This window comes from Phocoena sinus, chromosome 8 (genome assembly GCF_008692025.1).
Source record: "Phocoena sinus isolate mPhoSin1 chromosome 8, mPhoSin1.pri, whole genome shotgun sequence".
In the NCBI taxonomy this organism is placed as follows: Eukaryota; Metazoa; Chordata; class Mammalia; order Artiodactyla; family Phocoenidae; genus Phocoena; species Phocoena sinus.
In genome coordinates this window covers 58799428-58812292 of record NC_045770.1, presented here as the reverse complement: position 1 = coordinate 58812292, position 12865 = coordinate 58799428, and the positions used below count along the sequence as shown (strand labels likewise).

At 39.9% G+C, this 12865-nt stretch overlaps 1 protein-coding gene across 5 annotated transcripts in view; it reads right to left on the bottom strand.

Moving 5' to 3' along the window:
• The window catches only part of FAM168A (family with sequence similarity 168 member A), a 205016-nt gene that overhangs the window by 27658 nt on the left and 164493 nt on the right, over positions 1-12865 (bottom strand). The window lies entirely within an intron of this gene.

Below are 12865 nucleotides of genomic sequence, written 5' to 3'. Positions count from 1 at the left end.
GTATATGTATAACTGATTCACTTCGCTGTTCGGCAGAAACTAATAACATTGTAAATCAACTATACTCCATTAAAAACTAAGAAAACAAAAAAACTTTATCAGATTTAATTTTGATGAAATCCAATTTATCTATTTTTCCTTTGTTGCTCATGTTTTTGGTGTCGTATCTAAGAATACACTTCCTAAATCCAAGGTCATGAAGATTTACCCTATATTTTCTTCTAAGAGTTTTAAGGCTTTGACCCTTATATTTGTATCATTGACCCTTTTTTTTTGGCTGTGCTGCACGGCTTGTGGGGATCTTAGTTCCTTGACCAGGGACTGAACCCGGGCCCTCGGCAGTGAAAGCATGGAGTCCTAACCACTGGACTGCCGTGGAATTCCCATCATTAATTCATTTTTGTATGTGGTGTGAGATAAGGGTAAATGTTGTTTTAAATTCTATTTTTTCACTTTAACATTATAAGCATTTTCCCACGTAATTCTCTTCAAAACACTTTTTAATATCTTGATAATATTCCATTACGTAGATATATCAAATTATTTAACCATAACTCTGTTTTTATAGGTTTAGGTTGTTTTCAAATTTTCATTATTATAAATAAAGGTATGAGAACAACCCAAATAAATCTTTGGCTGCATTTCTGATTATTTTTTCAGGAATGAATTCTAGAAGTGAGCTTTCTAGGTCAAAAGATAGTGCTATTTTTTTTTTTTTTTTTTTTTTTTGCGGCACGCGGGCCTCTCACTGCTGTGGCCTCTCCCATTGTGGAGCACAGGCTCCAGATGCGCAGGCTCAGCGGCCATGGCTCACGGGCCCAGCCGCTCCGCGGCATGCGGGATCTTCCCGGACCGGGGCACGAACCCGTGTCCCCTGCATCGGCAGGCGGACTCTCAACCACTGCGCCACCAGGGAAGCCCAGATAGTGCTATTTTTAAAGCCCATTCATTCAACAAGTATTTCAGTATCTACTCTGTGCCAGACACTGTGATCCCTGCCCTTGTGGAGCTTATATTTTAAGAGGGTTGGAGAAGGCAGTGGATAAATAGTAAATATTAAAAAAACAGTCTTAAGTGCTATGGAAAAGAGAAGAAGGGCAGGGTAAAGGGCATCAGATGTGCCACGGTGTTGGGACTGCACTATTAAATAGGGTAACCAGTATAAGACACACTGAGAAAGTAAGGTTTCCACACAGACTTGAAGGAAATAGAGTTAACCAAGCAAGATGGCTGAAGGAAGAGCATTTCACAGGAAGGAAACAGTCAGTTCAAAGGCCCTAAGTTGGGAGTATATGATATGGGATATGTCTGAGGAATAGCAAAGAGGCCAGTGTAGCTGAAGTGGAACAAGTGAGGGGGAAAGTAGTTGTAGAGGAGTCAGAGAGATAAAAGGCTGGTCAGTTCGTGTAGGGCCTTCAGGCTACTGTAAGGACTTCAACTTTTACTCTGAGTGAAATGAGAAGCCATGATGGGGTCTTGAGCAGAATAATAACATGGTCTGACTTACGTTTGAAAAGAGTCACTCTGATTGCTGTGTGGAAAACAGACTATAATGGGGGAAGAGTAGAGAAGCAGAGAGACCAGTTAGGAGGCTACTGCAAACTCCTTGCAATAGATGATGGGGCTCAGATCAGGGAAGTAGCAGCAGAAATGATAAGTGACATGCTAAGAATCTTCACATACTTTGCCACACTGCTTTCTAGAAAGACTATCAATTTGTACTCACACTAGCAGTGTGTAAGTGCCTGTCTCATTGCTCCCTGCAGTTTTTAAATGCTCATTGGTATTTTGACTGACAATGGAAAGCTGATTTTAAAAGTCAAAGATTAAATCCCCAAATCCCTAAAAGCTTCTTTGGGATTTATAAATATTGAGCTTTAATAATGTATCTTTGTTAATATACCCTTCCCTAAATCCTTTCCAATTCCAAAGAAAATTCATCTCTCTTTACTCCCAATCATTTTCTGATTTCAGAACCAAGGCAGCCAACTTGTTGTCACTTAATTAGCAATATGGAGGTCTGCCACTTCTCAAGGAGAAAGTCAAGGGTTTAATCTGGGAAGCGAAGTGACCTGGTCTCATGGCTGAAATCTGTATTCAGCTTCATGTGAGAGATTGTACAGCCAAGGGTAATCATACCCCTATTATGTCATTTCAGATGTCTTTTACTTTAGGGGCAATTACAGGATCTTCCTTCAGTGTTTCTAAGTAGAATTATTTTTCATTCACTTGAATTTGGCAGGTATCAAAGAATGGCAGCATTAGAAAGAGCCCTCTTAATTTTCTAGGTGACATCCTTAGGCTGAGAAAAAGGAAGGGATTACAGAGGTCAGAAGCACCTTCAAGGCCATTTGAGGCTAGGGTTACTCTGCAACACACTCACGCATCATTCATCCCCGCTCTTACGCCTCTACTGACCATAATAAACTCTGTCCTTTCCTGAGACTCGGCAGCCCCCTCCACTGTGAAACTGCTCTGATTGTCTGAAAGGGACATCTCATACTTCACCAAACTCTATCTGTACCTTCTACCCTGTAGAACAGAACAAATTTGAAGACACATGCGTCCCCAATGACAGAACTTATCACAGTGTACTTCAACGGTTTGTTTATATTTCCTGTCCGCCCCGCTTTCCCCAATCTGTAAGCTTCTTGAAGGCATAGCTATGTCTCATTTGCATGTACACAACAGCTCTTGATCAGTTCCTATTTTCTACTCCCTGAGCATACCACCACTTCCTCTTCCCCTCAGCCTGGACAGCAAGCATCCAAGCTTCTCAAACACAGGGTGGTGATGAATAAATAGTCTTTGTGGCCAGTAGAGACTATCCCTTCCCAACCATCAACTTCCCCTGTCCAAAAAGGGCATCATATGAAAGCTGGGCTTCCTTCCTACAACTTTTCTGGGTTTGTTTTGTTTATTTTGTTTCCTTGTCCCCAACTGATATTATTCATCCTGCTGCCTCTGTTGATGATGCTGGCATCTCTAGTGCCTAGCACAGATAACTGTAGAGAATAGGTACTCAATAAAGAGATTACCCAGGGCATTGTATTCTGGAGCTATGAAAGGTTTAAAAACAAAAGAAACAAATCCAAGAGGGTCCCTGGCTTTGAGAGTGTCACCAAGTAATGAGAGAGAAAAACAGATGAGTGGACAGTTAGAATGCAGCCCGAAAAGTGCCATGACAAGGATGTAAAGTGAGCAGAAAAGGGGCCTTTATCAACCAACATTTATTTAGTACCTACTGTCTGCCAGGGATTATACTGGGCACTAGGTGTCCCTTGATGTGGACAAAAGAAGGAGAGGAAGAACATTCCAGGCAGAAGGATGAAGTGTAGCATTTTGGGGACATCCATAAGTGGCTTGGCTTGTACCTTCCTTGGCTCTATGAAGCAGGACTGATGGGTTAACCACACCTAAAAGGGTAGGTTGCCTTTTAGGTCTTGATCTCATCATTTTGTCTTCTTGTGACCATATCTCCCTTTACAGTCACTGACCCTAACTTACCTTTTCAGTTTCATCTGTCCACTACCTATGCCCAAGTTTCATATTGCTAGACTGGACTGTTGTCCTTAACTCCAGACTCACAGTATCTAACTACCTACTTAACATCTCCACTTGGATGTTTGCTAGACATCAAGGCTATATGGGTAGAGTGGCTAAGAGTACGGTCTCTGGAGCTAGATCTAAGCTTAGGTTTGCATTCCAGCAACACCACTAATTATTTGTGTGACTTTGGGCCACTTACTTAACCTCTCTGTGCTTTAGTTTTCTCATTTGTAAAGTGGGAATAATACTATTATTTACTTAATAGGTTGCTATAAGTATTAAATTAGTAAGACCTCAAAGTACTAGGAGCCAGGCAAACCGTTAAGACTTCAAAAAGTTAGCTATTGTTATTTTAAACTTATGACATTCAAAATTAAATATTTACTTTTATCTTCCCATTCCCTTCCAAATCTGTTCTCTAAGCTTTTTCTCCACACCAGTAAATGACAACTCATTCTTCTAGCTCCTCAGGCCAAAAATCTTAGAGTCGTCCTTGACTCTACTCTTCTTCTCCTATCCACATCTAATCCATCAGCAAATCCTTTCAGTTCCACCTTTAGAATATATTTAAAATCTGACCACATCTCATTGCCTACATACTTTCTACCCTAGTCCAAGTCATTGTTATTTCTCACCTAGATTATTGCAATAGCTTCTTAATGGGTCTCCCTGCTTCTACCTTTGATCCTATGCAGTCTCTTTACCACAGCAGCCAGAACAGATCCATTAAAACATTAAATCAGATCATGACACTCCTCTCTTTAAGCCCCACAGTAGCTTCCCAAGACAATTATGGTGAAATCCTTTCAATGACCCACGAGCTACCTCTCTAACCTCCTCTCCTTGCCCGCATGCTAATCTACTCCAGCCACAATGGCCTCCTTGCTGTTCTTCAAATGTGTCAAGCACTTTCCCATCTCAGAGCCTTTACCCTGACCCTTTCTTCCCTTCTGGAACTCTGTTCAAAGGTCACCTTACATTCTAAAATACTATCTTCAACTTTCATTACTCTCTGTGCTCCTTATCATGCTTTGTTTTCCTTCACAGCAGTTAACAACCTGATATACTATATGTTTACGTATTTATGGGAGACTGCCTATCTCCCACTACTAGAATGTAAGTTTCAGGTCATAGTAACACTTGCTAGACTGGCTATTACCTGCTGAAGTCTCCTCTCAGCACACTCCCAAGACTCTGGATAGGTTCTGCCCCACCAAAGCGAGTGGAGTGCACTCCAAGTCCCAGTTCCCCAAGACTGCCTGGATCTGTTAAAGTGCATTGGGGGTAAAGACATGGAATTCAAATAATACACCATGGATATTTCACCCACCACTCAGACAAAAGATATTTTCATACATGCTATGTCATTCAAGCCTCAAAACAACACTAATGTTACTTTCCCCATTTTGTAGATAAGGAAATCAAGGCTCAAAGAGGTAAAGTGATATTTTGGCTGAGATTATTCAGTAAATCAGTGGTGGAAACTGGCCTTTTCCACACCTACCAAATAACTATGACTTGCTCCTTGGGAACAAATGTGCCCCTCCTGTATTTATATTCTTTGGAGGTCAAGAGTGAAGAGAATAAATGGACACAAGTAAGCTTTTCTCCTCTGTACCTCAAAGGCTACAGTAGTGATCAGGTTTCCTAGGATTCTGATGTGTACATTTTAACTGCTTTACAGATGTTAATACAATCTAACCCCTTTTACTTCTTGTTACTAGGATTAGGACTGAAGAAATGTAAAGCTATTTTTTTGATTAATATGGAAATTAGAAATTACTTTCAAAGAAATCAGAAACTGTTTCTGAAACTACTTGATCTTTAGGAAGTAAAAATAGCAGAGTATCAAAAAGGTAGTGGAAGACTAACTCCTTGGGTCAGGAAGACAAAGAGGATTATTCCTTTGTGAGCAGGGGGAACACTTATGCAATGAAGAGAGAGCTTTAGTTCTGAAGCTCACAATTAAAATGAAGAAAACTGTCCCCCAACCCTAGGGGCGACCAAAAAAACCATACAAGCAAAACAAAAATCTTTAATTCTCTCAAAATAAAAAAGAAGAGGGCAAGAGGAAGGATACAGTTTTGAATCTGTAACACGTTCTGAGCACTGTGCCAGGCACTTCTTTATCTGACTTAATTTTTACCTTAACTCTATGAAATACATTATTAGTCCCATTTTATAGATGAGGATATTGAAGCTTAGACTTATCTTACACAACTACTAAAAAGAGAGTGGAGACAGAACTGGGCCTGCTGAATGAGACAAAGTCCATTCTAACAACCTCCCTCAAAACATGAGCCTACTTTGTGTAAACCTCTGGATTTGGCTGCCGTTTTCTTTGCCAACATTCTTTTATTTCAGATTCAAAACCTGAGAAAACAGGAAATTACTCAGGAGAATCGATTTGGTCAAAGATGGTACAGTTATTTTTAAAAAAAAAAAAAAAAGCTATTCTGTTCCCACTCAGTATCCTAATATAGGTCATGCTCACGTTACTGAAAAGTATCACACAGGCACTGAATTACACAGTTAGAAGAGTTATTAGAGATGATTGAGTCTAATTTGACACTCAGCACTGTAATATCTTCTATAGTGGCCCACATGGCTGGCCACATGGCCTCTGCCAGCACACCTTCTAATGATGGTGTGTTCAGAATCTCTTGAGGCAGTCAAAGCTCCTGTTGGAGAGCTCTGGAGGTTAAGAAATTCTTTACTCTGCGCTAAAAATCAACCTTGTAAGGAATCTAACCCTGAACAGCTTCTAAACTACTGGTCCTCGTTCCACCCTCACAGAACATGTCTGTTTCCTCTGCTCCAGCACAACTGTCCACAGATATGAAGATATCTGTTATTCTTCCTGAACTTTCTCTTGCTCAAATCCAGACTCAATTCCTTCAACTCTTCCCCATCCTGATTGTCCACCTTTGGTCAGACTTCAATTTACAAATCATCTTCCCTTAAAATAATTCCATTTTCTTCCTGCTTCGCTCACTCTTCTTTTTTTCCCTTGATTTAAAAAAAAAAAAAAAAAGAAATGAATTGACACAACAAGACTGGTAATAAGTGGTCAATGAAGGCCTAAAGTGACTTAATCCAGATTTCTTCATCATTATCCATCAGCATAGTTAGCATCTAGCACATGCTTACCGTGCCAAGCATGGTGCTAGGTTCTCTACATAAGAGCTTACAGTCTAACAGGGAAGTAACATAGATTATTTATATTAATCTATAGGCAATATATATGATATATAATCAGAGAATGTTGGGGTATTGTGGAAATGCTGAGGAAGGAGTGAAGAACAGGTCTGGGACAGTTGGGAATAGCTTTTCAGATGAAGAAAGATTTTAGCTGGCCTTGAACAATGAATAAGAGGAGTTTGTCAGAGGTGTGTGAGCGTGCGGACAAAGAAATATATATTCGTTTCATGCATGAAGGCATGAAAATGTATCCTATATCAGGCAAATGGCAAATAGTTCAATGTGGTTGGAGGTTACAGTGAGTGGGGAAGAGTGGCAGGAAATGAAGGTTTAAAAAATACGCTCGGGGGGGCTTCCCTGGTGGCGCAGTGGTTGAGAGTCCGTCTGCCGATGCAGGGGACACAGGTTCGTGCCCCGGTCTGGGAAGATCCCACATGCCGCGGAGCGGCTGGGCCCGTGAGCCATGGCCGCTGAGCCTGCGCGTCCGGAGCCTGTGCTCCCAACGGGAGAGGCCACAACAGTGAGAGGCCCACGTACCGCAAAAAAAAACAACAACACTGGGGACAGATTGTGAAGAGATCTGAATGTCAGGCTAAGACATGGAATTTAAGAATCCATTGGAGGATTTTAAATTGGGGAGTTTCAAATTTGTGTTTTATAAAAACAACTACAGTAGCAATGTAGAAAGGGGTTCAGAGTGGGTGAGATCAGAGAAGGAGGGACCAGATGGGAAGTTGGTGCAACAGCCCAAAGGCAAAGCTAAAACAGTAACAAAGGGATAAAGAGAGTGGAATTACAAAGATGTTTAGGAGACAGAGCTCACAAAACTTCATCCTGACAGCAAAATCATTTTTATTGCACTGAGCTGAAAGGCTAAAAGTAAAGATGGGAAACATTCTAAATGCAGGGTTTGTGGGCTTTTTTCCCCCTTTTCTTTAAATAGGCAGAAGGAAAGAAAATAAATTAAATGGACCCTTGAATGTGTTCGCTCCAGATAAAAAGCCTAAATCTGAATTCCTCTTACTAGTTGGGAGGCCTGGCTGCTAAGAGTGCTATACTGGTGGGAATGTAGGTCAGGGAGGCAGGCAGCAGTTCTGCAGTGCTGGCTCTGGAGCAGCCCACCAGACCTGAATCTGAGGAAGCCTGTACACTGGATTCAAGGCCCACCCACCCAGCCTCCCACTAGTGAGCCCCAGGGAAATATAAGGGTGTAAGTGAGGCATTGTTCTTAGTTGGGGCAAGGTAACTCCCCCGTGAGGTAACAAGAAAGGGGGCACTATCCTGTAATCAACTGTGCTCTGAGTTACGTTGTTGCATCTTCAGGGAGAACTCATCCATCAGGTGAAAGGCCACCAACCTGCGGGTCATTCACCTTGGCTGGGCCCTAGAAGAGAAAGGCTGCTAAAACCAGAGCAGGCCTAGCTTGATATGTCTTCAGTATAAAAACAATATCACAACAAAAAAAGATAAGAAAATAGGCTAGGTTCAAGCTAGTAATAAAATTGCTACTAAGTAAGCACATAAGGTAAGTGTGTTCTATTCCTCAGGGGGAAACATTCTTTTACAAATCTAAAAATATCACCAAAGTTCCCTATCTGCCAGTATGGGAGAAATTTTAATGGAAAGCAGATGGCCTATTCTGTCTCAACCACCACTCCAGGAGTATGCTGCTGCTCCCCCCGCCCCGCCACCATCTATAAGACAGATGGGAGGTGCTCAGCACTTTACAGACTGTTCGTGAATGATTCCTGCCCTCCCTGCATTTATCTTTTAAAAGAGATAAAAAAGCAAGATGAAATCTTGCAAACTGATGACTTGGTCCATGAATCCCTTTCCCTCCCAGATCAATTCACTCTTTCATTTCATTATTCTGTTTAACAAGATTTGGTAAAGGAAAGAATCTTGCTCAGATTCAATAAAATATATTGGGATACTTGGTTTTTCATGTGAAGAAAAAATAATTAGATCCCCACCTCTCACTTCTCCAACTCCAGAAAGACCAAAGACCTAAATTAAACAAAGAAACAAAAACTTTAAAACTATTAGAAAAAAAAAAAAGGAGGATATCAGTTTGACCTTGGGATTAGAAAGTATCAATATTTCTTAGATGAGACCAAAAGGTTGATAAATTTAACTTATCAAAATTTAAATCTGTATGAAAAGATGCTATAAACAGAGTTAAAAAGCAAGCGCAGAGGGCTTCCCTGGTGGCGCAGTGGTTGAGAGTCGGCCTACCGATGCCCGGGACACGAGTTCGTGCCCCGGTCTGGGAAGATCCCACATGCCGTGGAGTGGCTAGGCCCATGAGCCATGGCTGCTGAGCCTGCGCATCTGGAGCCTGTGCTCCACAACGGGAGAGGCCACAACAGTGAGAGGCCCACATACCGAAAAAAAAAAAAAAATAGCAAGCACAGAGTAAGAAAAGATATTTATCACACATTTAAAAAGAACTAGTATCCAGAATAAAAAACTCATATTAATCAGTAAGAAAATGAAAATAAGCCAAGAGAATCTAATCATGCAATTCATGGAAGAAATCACTCAAATGAGTCGGGAAATGGAGGAGAAAAGAAAAAGATGTTCAACGACACTAGTAATCAGCAAAATGCAAGTAGATGGAATACAATATCATTTCACACCTATCAGACTGACAAATATTTTGAAGTCTGACAATATCAAGTGTTAGGAAGGATCTGAAACAATGGGAATTAATAAAAGCATTCTGAAAGGCAATTTTGTAATACCAAATAAAGACATACAACCTAGCAGAATCTGTTTCTAAGTATATAAGCTTGGGGAACTGCAATTGGAGCTGGGCCTTGTGGAATAGGCAGGATTCTGACAGGCAAAGATAAAAGAACTGGCATTCCCAAATAAAAACAGTATAAGCAAGGTCATAGAGACAGGAAACCATTTGAGGAATAGCCAGACTCTTTTCCAAAGTGGCTATACCATTTTTACACTCCTAGCGTCAGTATATAAGAGTTTTAATTTCTCCATATCCTTGCCAACACTTGTTATTATCTGCCTTTTTAATTATAGCCATTCTAAGGGTGTTAAATAGAACCTTACTGTGGTTTTGATTTGCATTTCCCTGATGACTAATTATGTTGAACACCTTCTCATGTGTTTATTAGCCATCTTTATATCTTCTTTGGAGAACTATCTATTCAGATTCTTTGCATATTTCTTAATTGGGTTGTCTTTATTATTGACTTGTAAGAGTTCTTGACATATAAACATTGGTACAAGTCCCTTATCTGTCAGATGATTTGCAAATATTTTATCCCAAATATGTGGGTTGCCTTTTTGTTTTATTTTTTATTTTTTTTTATTTTTTTATTTTTTGTGGTACGCGGGCCTCCCACTGCTGCGGCCCCTCCCGCCGCGGAGCACAGGCTCCGGACGCGCAGGCCCAGCGGCCATGGGTCACGGGCCCAGCCGCTTCGCGGCACGTGGGATCCTCCCGGACCGGGGCACGAACCCGCGTCCCCTGCAGCGGCAGGCGGACTCCCAACCACTGCGCCACCAGGGAAGCCCTCTTTTTGTTTTATTGATGGTGTCCTTTGAAGTACAAAAGTTTTAAATTTTGATTAAGTCCAATTTACCTATTTTTTCTTTGGCTTCTTGTGCTACTGGTATCATATGTAAGAAACCCTTGCCAAATCTAAGGTCACAAAGATTTACCTCCAAGTTTTCTTATAAGAGTTTTATAGTTCTAGCTCTTATATTTAGGTCTTTGAACCATTCTGAGTTAATTTTTGCATATGATGTGAAAGAGGGGTCCTATTTCATTCTTTCACATGTAGATATCTAGTTGTCCCAGCACCATATGTTGAAAAGACTGTTAATTCCCCCACTGAATTGTTTTTGGTACCCTTGTTGAAAATCACTGACTGTAAATATGAAGGTTTATTTCTGGACACTCAATACTATTCCAGTGATCCATATGTCTACCCCTATGCCAAAAACACAGTCTTGATTACCTGTAGCTTTCTAATAAGCTCTGGGAAATTGGGAAGTGTGGGTCTTCTGAATTTGTTCCTGTTCAAGATTGTTTTGGCTAATACGGGTCCTTTGAATTTCCATGTGAAGTTTAGGAACAGCTTGTCAAAATATGCAAACAAGTCAGCTGGGATTCTGATAGGGACTGTGTTGAATCTGTAGATCAATTTGGGGAGTATTACCATCTTAAAAATATTAAATCTTTCAATCCATGAACATGGGATATTTTTCTAATTATTTAGATCGTTAATTTCTTTCAAGAATGTTTTGTAGTTTTCAGAGTTTATATTTTATGCTTCTTTTGTTAAATTGATTCCTATTTTTTTGTTTTGATGCTATTGTAAACAGAATTGTTTTCATAATTTCATTTTTGGATTATTTATTACAACTGTACAGAAATATGATTGATTTTTATATATTGATCTTATATCCTGCAACCTTGCTGAACTCATTTACTAGTTCTAATAGTTTCTGCATGGATTCCTCAGAATTTTCCCTATGCAAGATCGTGTCATCTGCAAAGACAGCTAGTTTACTTCTTCCATTCCAATCTGGATGACTTTTATTTCGTTTTCTTGCCCAACTGCCCTGGTTAGAACCTCCAGCACAATGTTCAATAGAAGTGGTGAAACCTGAAATCCTTGCCTGTTCACAATGTTATGGGAAAAGCATTCAGTCTTTTTCTATTAAGTATGATGACAGCCATGGGTTTTTCATAAATGTCCTGTATCAGGTTGAGGAAGTTCCTTCTATTCCTAGTTTGTTGGAGTTTTTGTTCATTTCTTTGTTTCTTTAAATCATGAAAGGGTATTAGAGTTTGTCAAAAGCTTTTTCTGTATCTATTGAGATGATTATGTGAGTTCTGTCCTTTAATTTTTAATATGGTGTGTTGCACTGATTGATTTTCCTATGTTGAATGGATCTTCCCCCCTGGGATAAATCCCACTTGGTCATAGTGTATAATATAACCCTTTCTATACGTTATTGCTCGTTTTGCTATTTTGTTGAGGACTTTTGCATTTATATTCAAGTGGGATATTAGTCTATAGTTTTCTTATGATGTCTTTGTCTGATTTTGGTATCAGGACAATACTTGCCGCGAGTACTCCCCCCTCCTCTATTTTTTGGAAGAGTCTGTGGAAGGTGAGTGTTAATTCTTATTTAAATATTTGTTAGAACTCACCAATGAAGATGTTTGTCCTGGGCTTTTCTTTGTAGAAAGTTTGTTTGTTTTTTTACTAATTATGTTATAGGTCTATTCAGATTTTCTACTTTCACACCATTGCAAAGTTGAAAAATCCTAAGTTGAATCATCATAAGTCAGGTACCATCTGTAGTTCTTCCATTCTCCTAGATATCTGATTTGTTGGCATATAATTGTTCATAATATGCCCTTATAATCCTTTTTATTTCTGTAAAATCAGTAATAATGCCCCCTGTATCATTCCTGATTTTACTAATTTAAGTCTTCTCTCTTTTATTCTTAATCAGTCTAGATAAAAGTTTGTTAATTTTGTTGCTCTTTTCAAAGAACCAACTTTTGATTTATTGATTTTCTCTATTGTTCTTCTGTTTTTTAATTTCATTGATTTCTACTCTAATCTTTATTATTCCCTTCCCTTTACTTGCTTTAGGTTTAGTTTACTCTTTTTTTCCCCCCAGTGTGTTAAGGTGGAAGGTTAGGTTACTGAGTTGAGATCACTCTTCTTTTTTTTTTTTTTTTTTTTTTTTTTTTTTGCGGTATGTGGGCCTCTCACTGTTGTGGTCTCTCCCACTGTGGAGCACAGGCTCTGGACGCGCAGGCTCAACGGCCACGACTCACAGGCCCAGCCGCTCCACGGCATGTGGGATCCTCCCGGACTGGGGCACGAACCCGCGTCCCCTGCATCAGCAGGCGGACTCTCAACCACTGCACCAACAGGGAAGCCCCTTTTCTTCATTTTTAATGTTGGCATTTATAGCTATAAATTTCCTTCTAAGTATACTTTAGCTACATCCCATAAATTTTGGTATGGTGTGTTTTACTCATCTCCAAGTATTTTCTAATTTCCCTTGTGATTTCTTCTTTGACCCATTGATTATTCAGGAGTGTGTTATTTTTCACTAAATT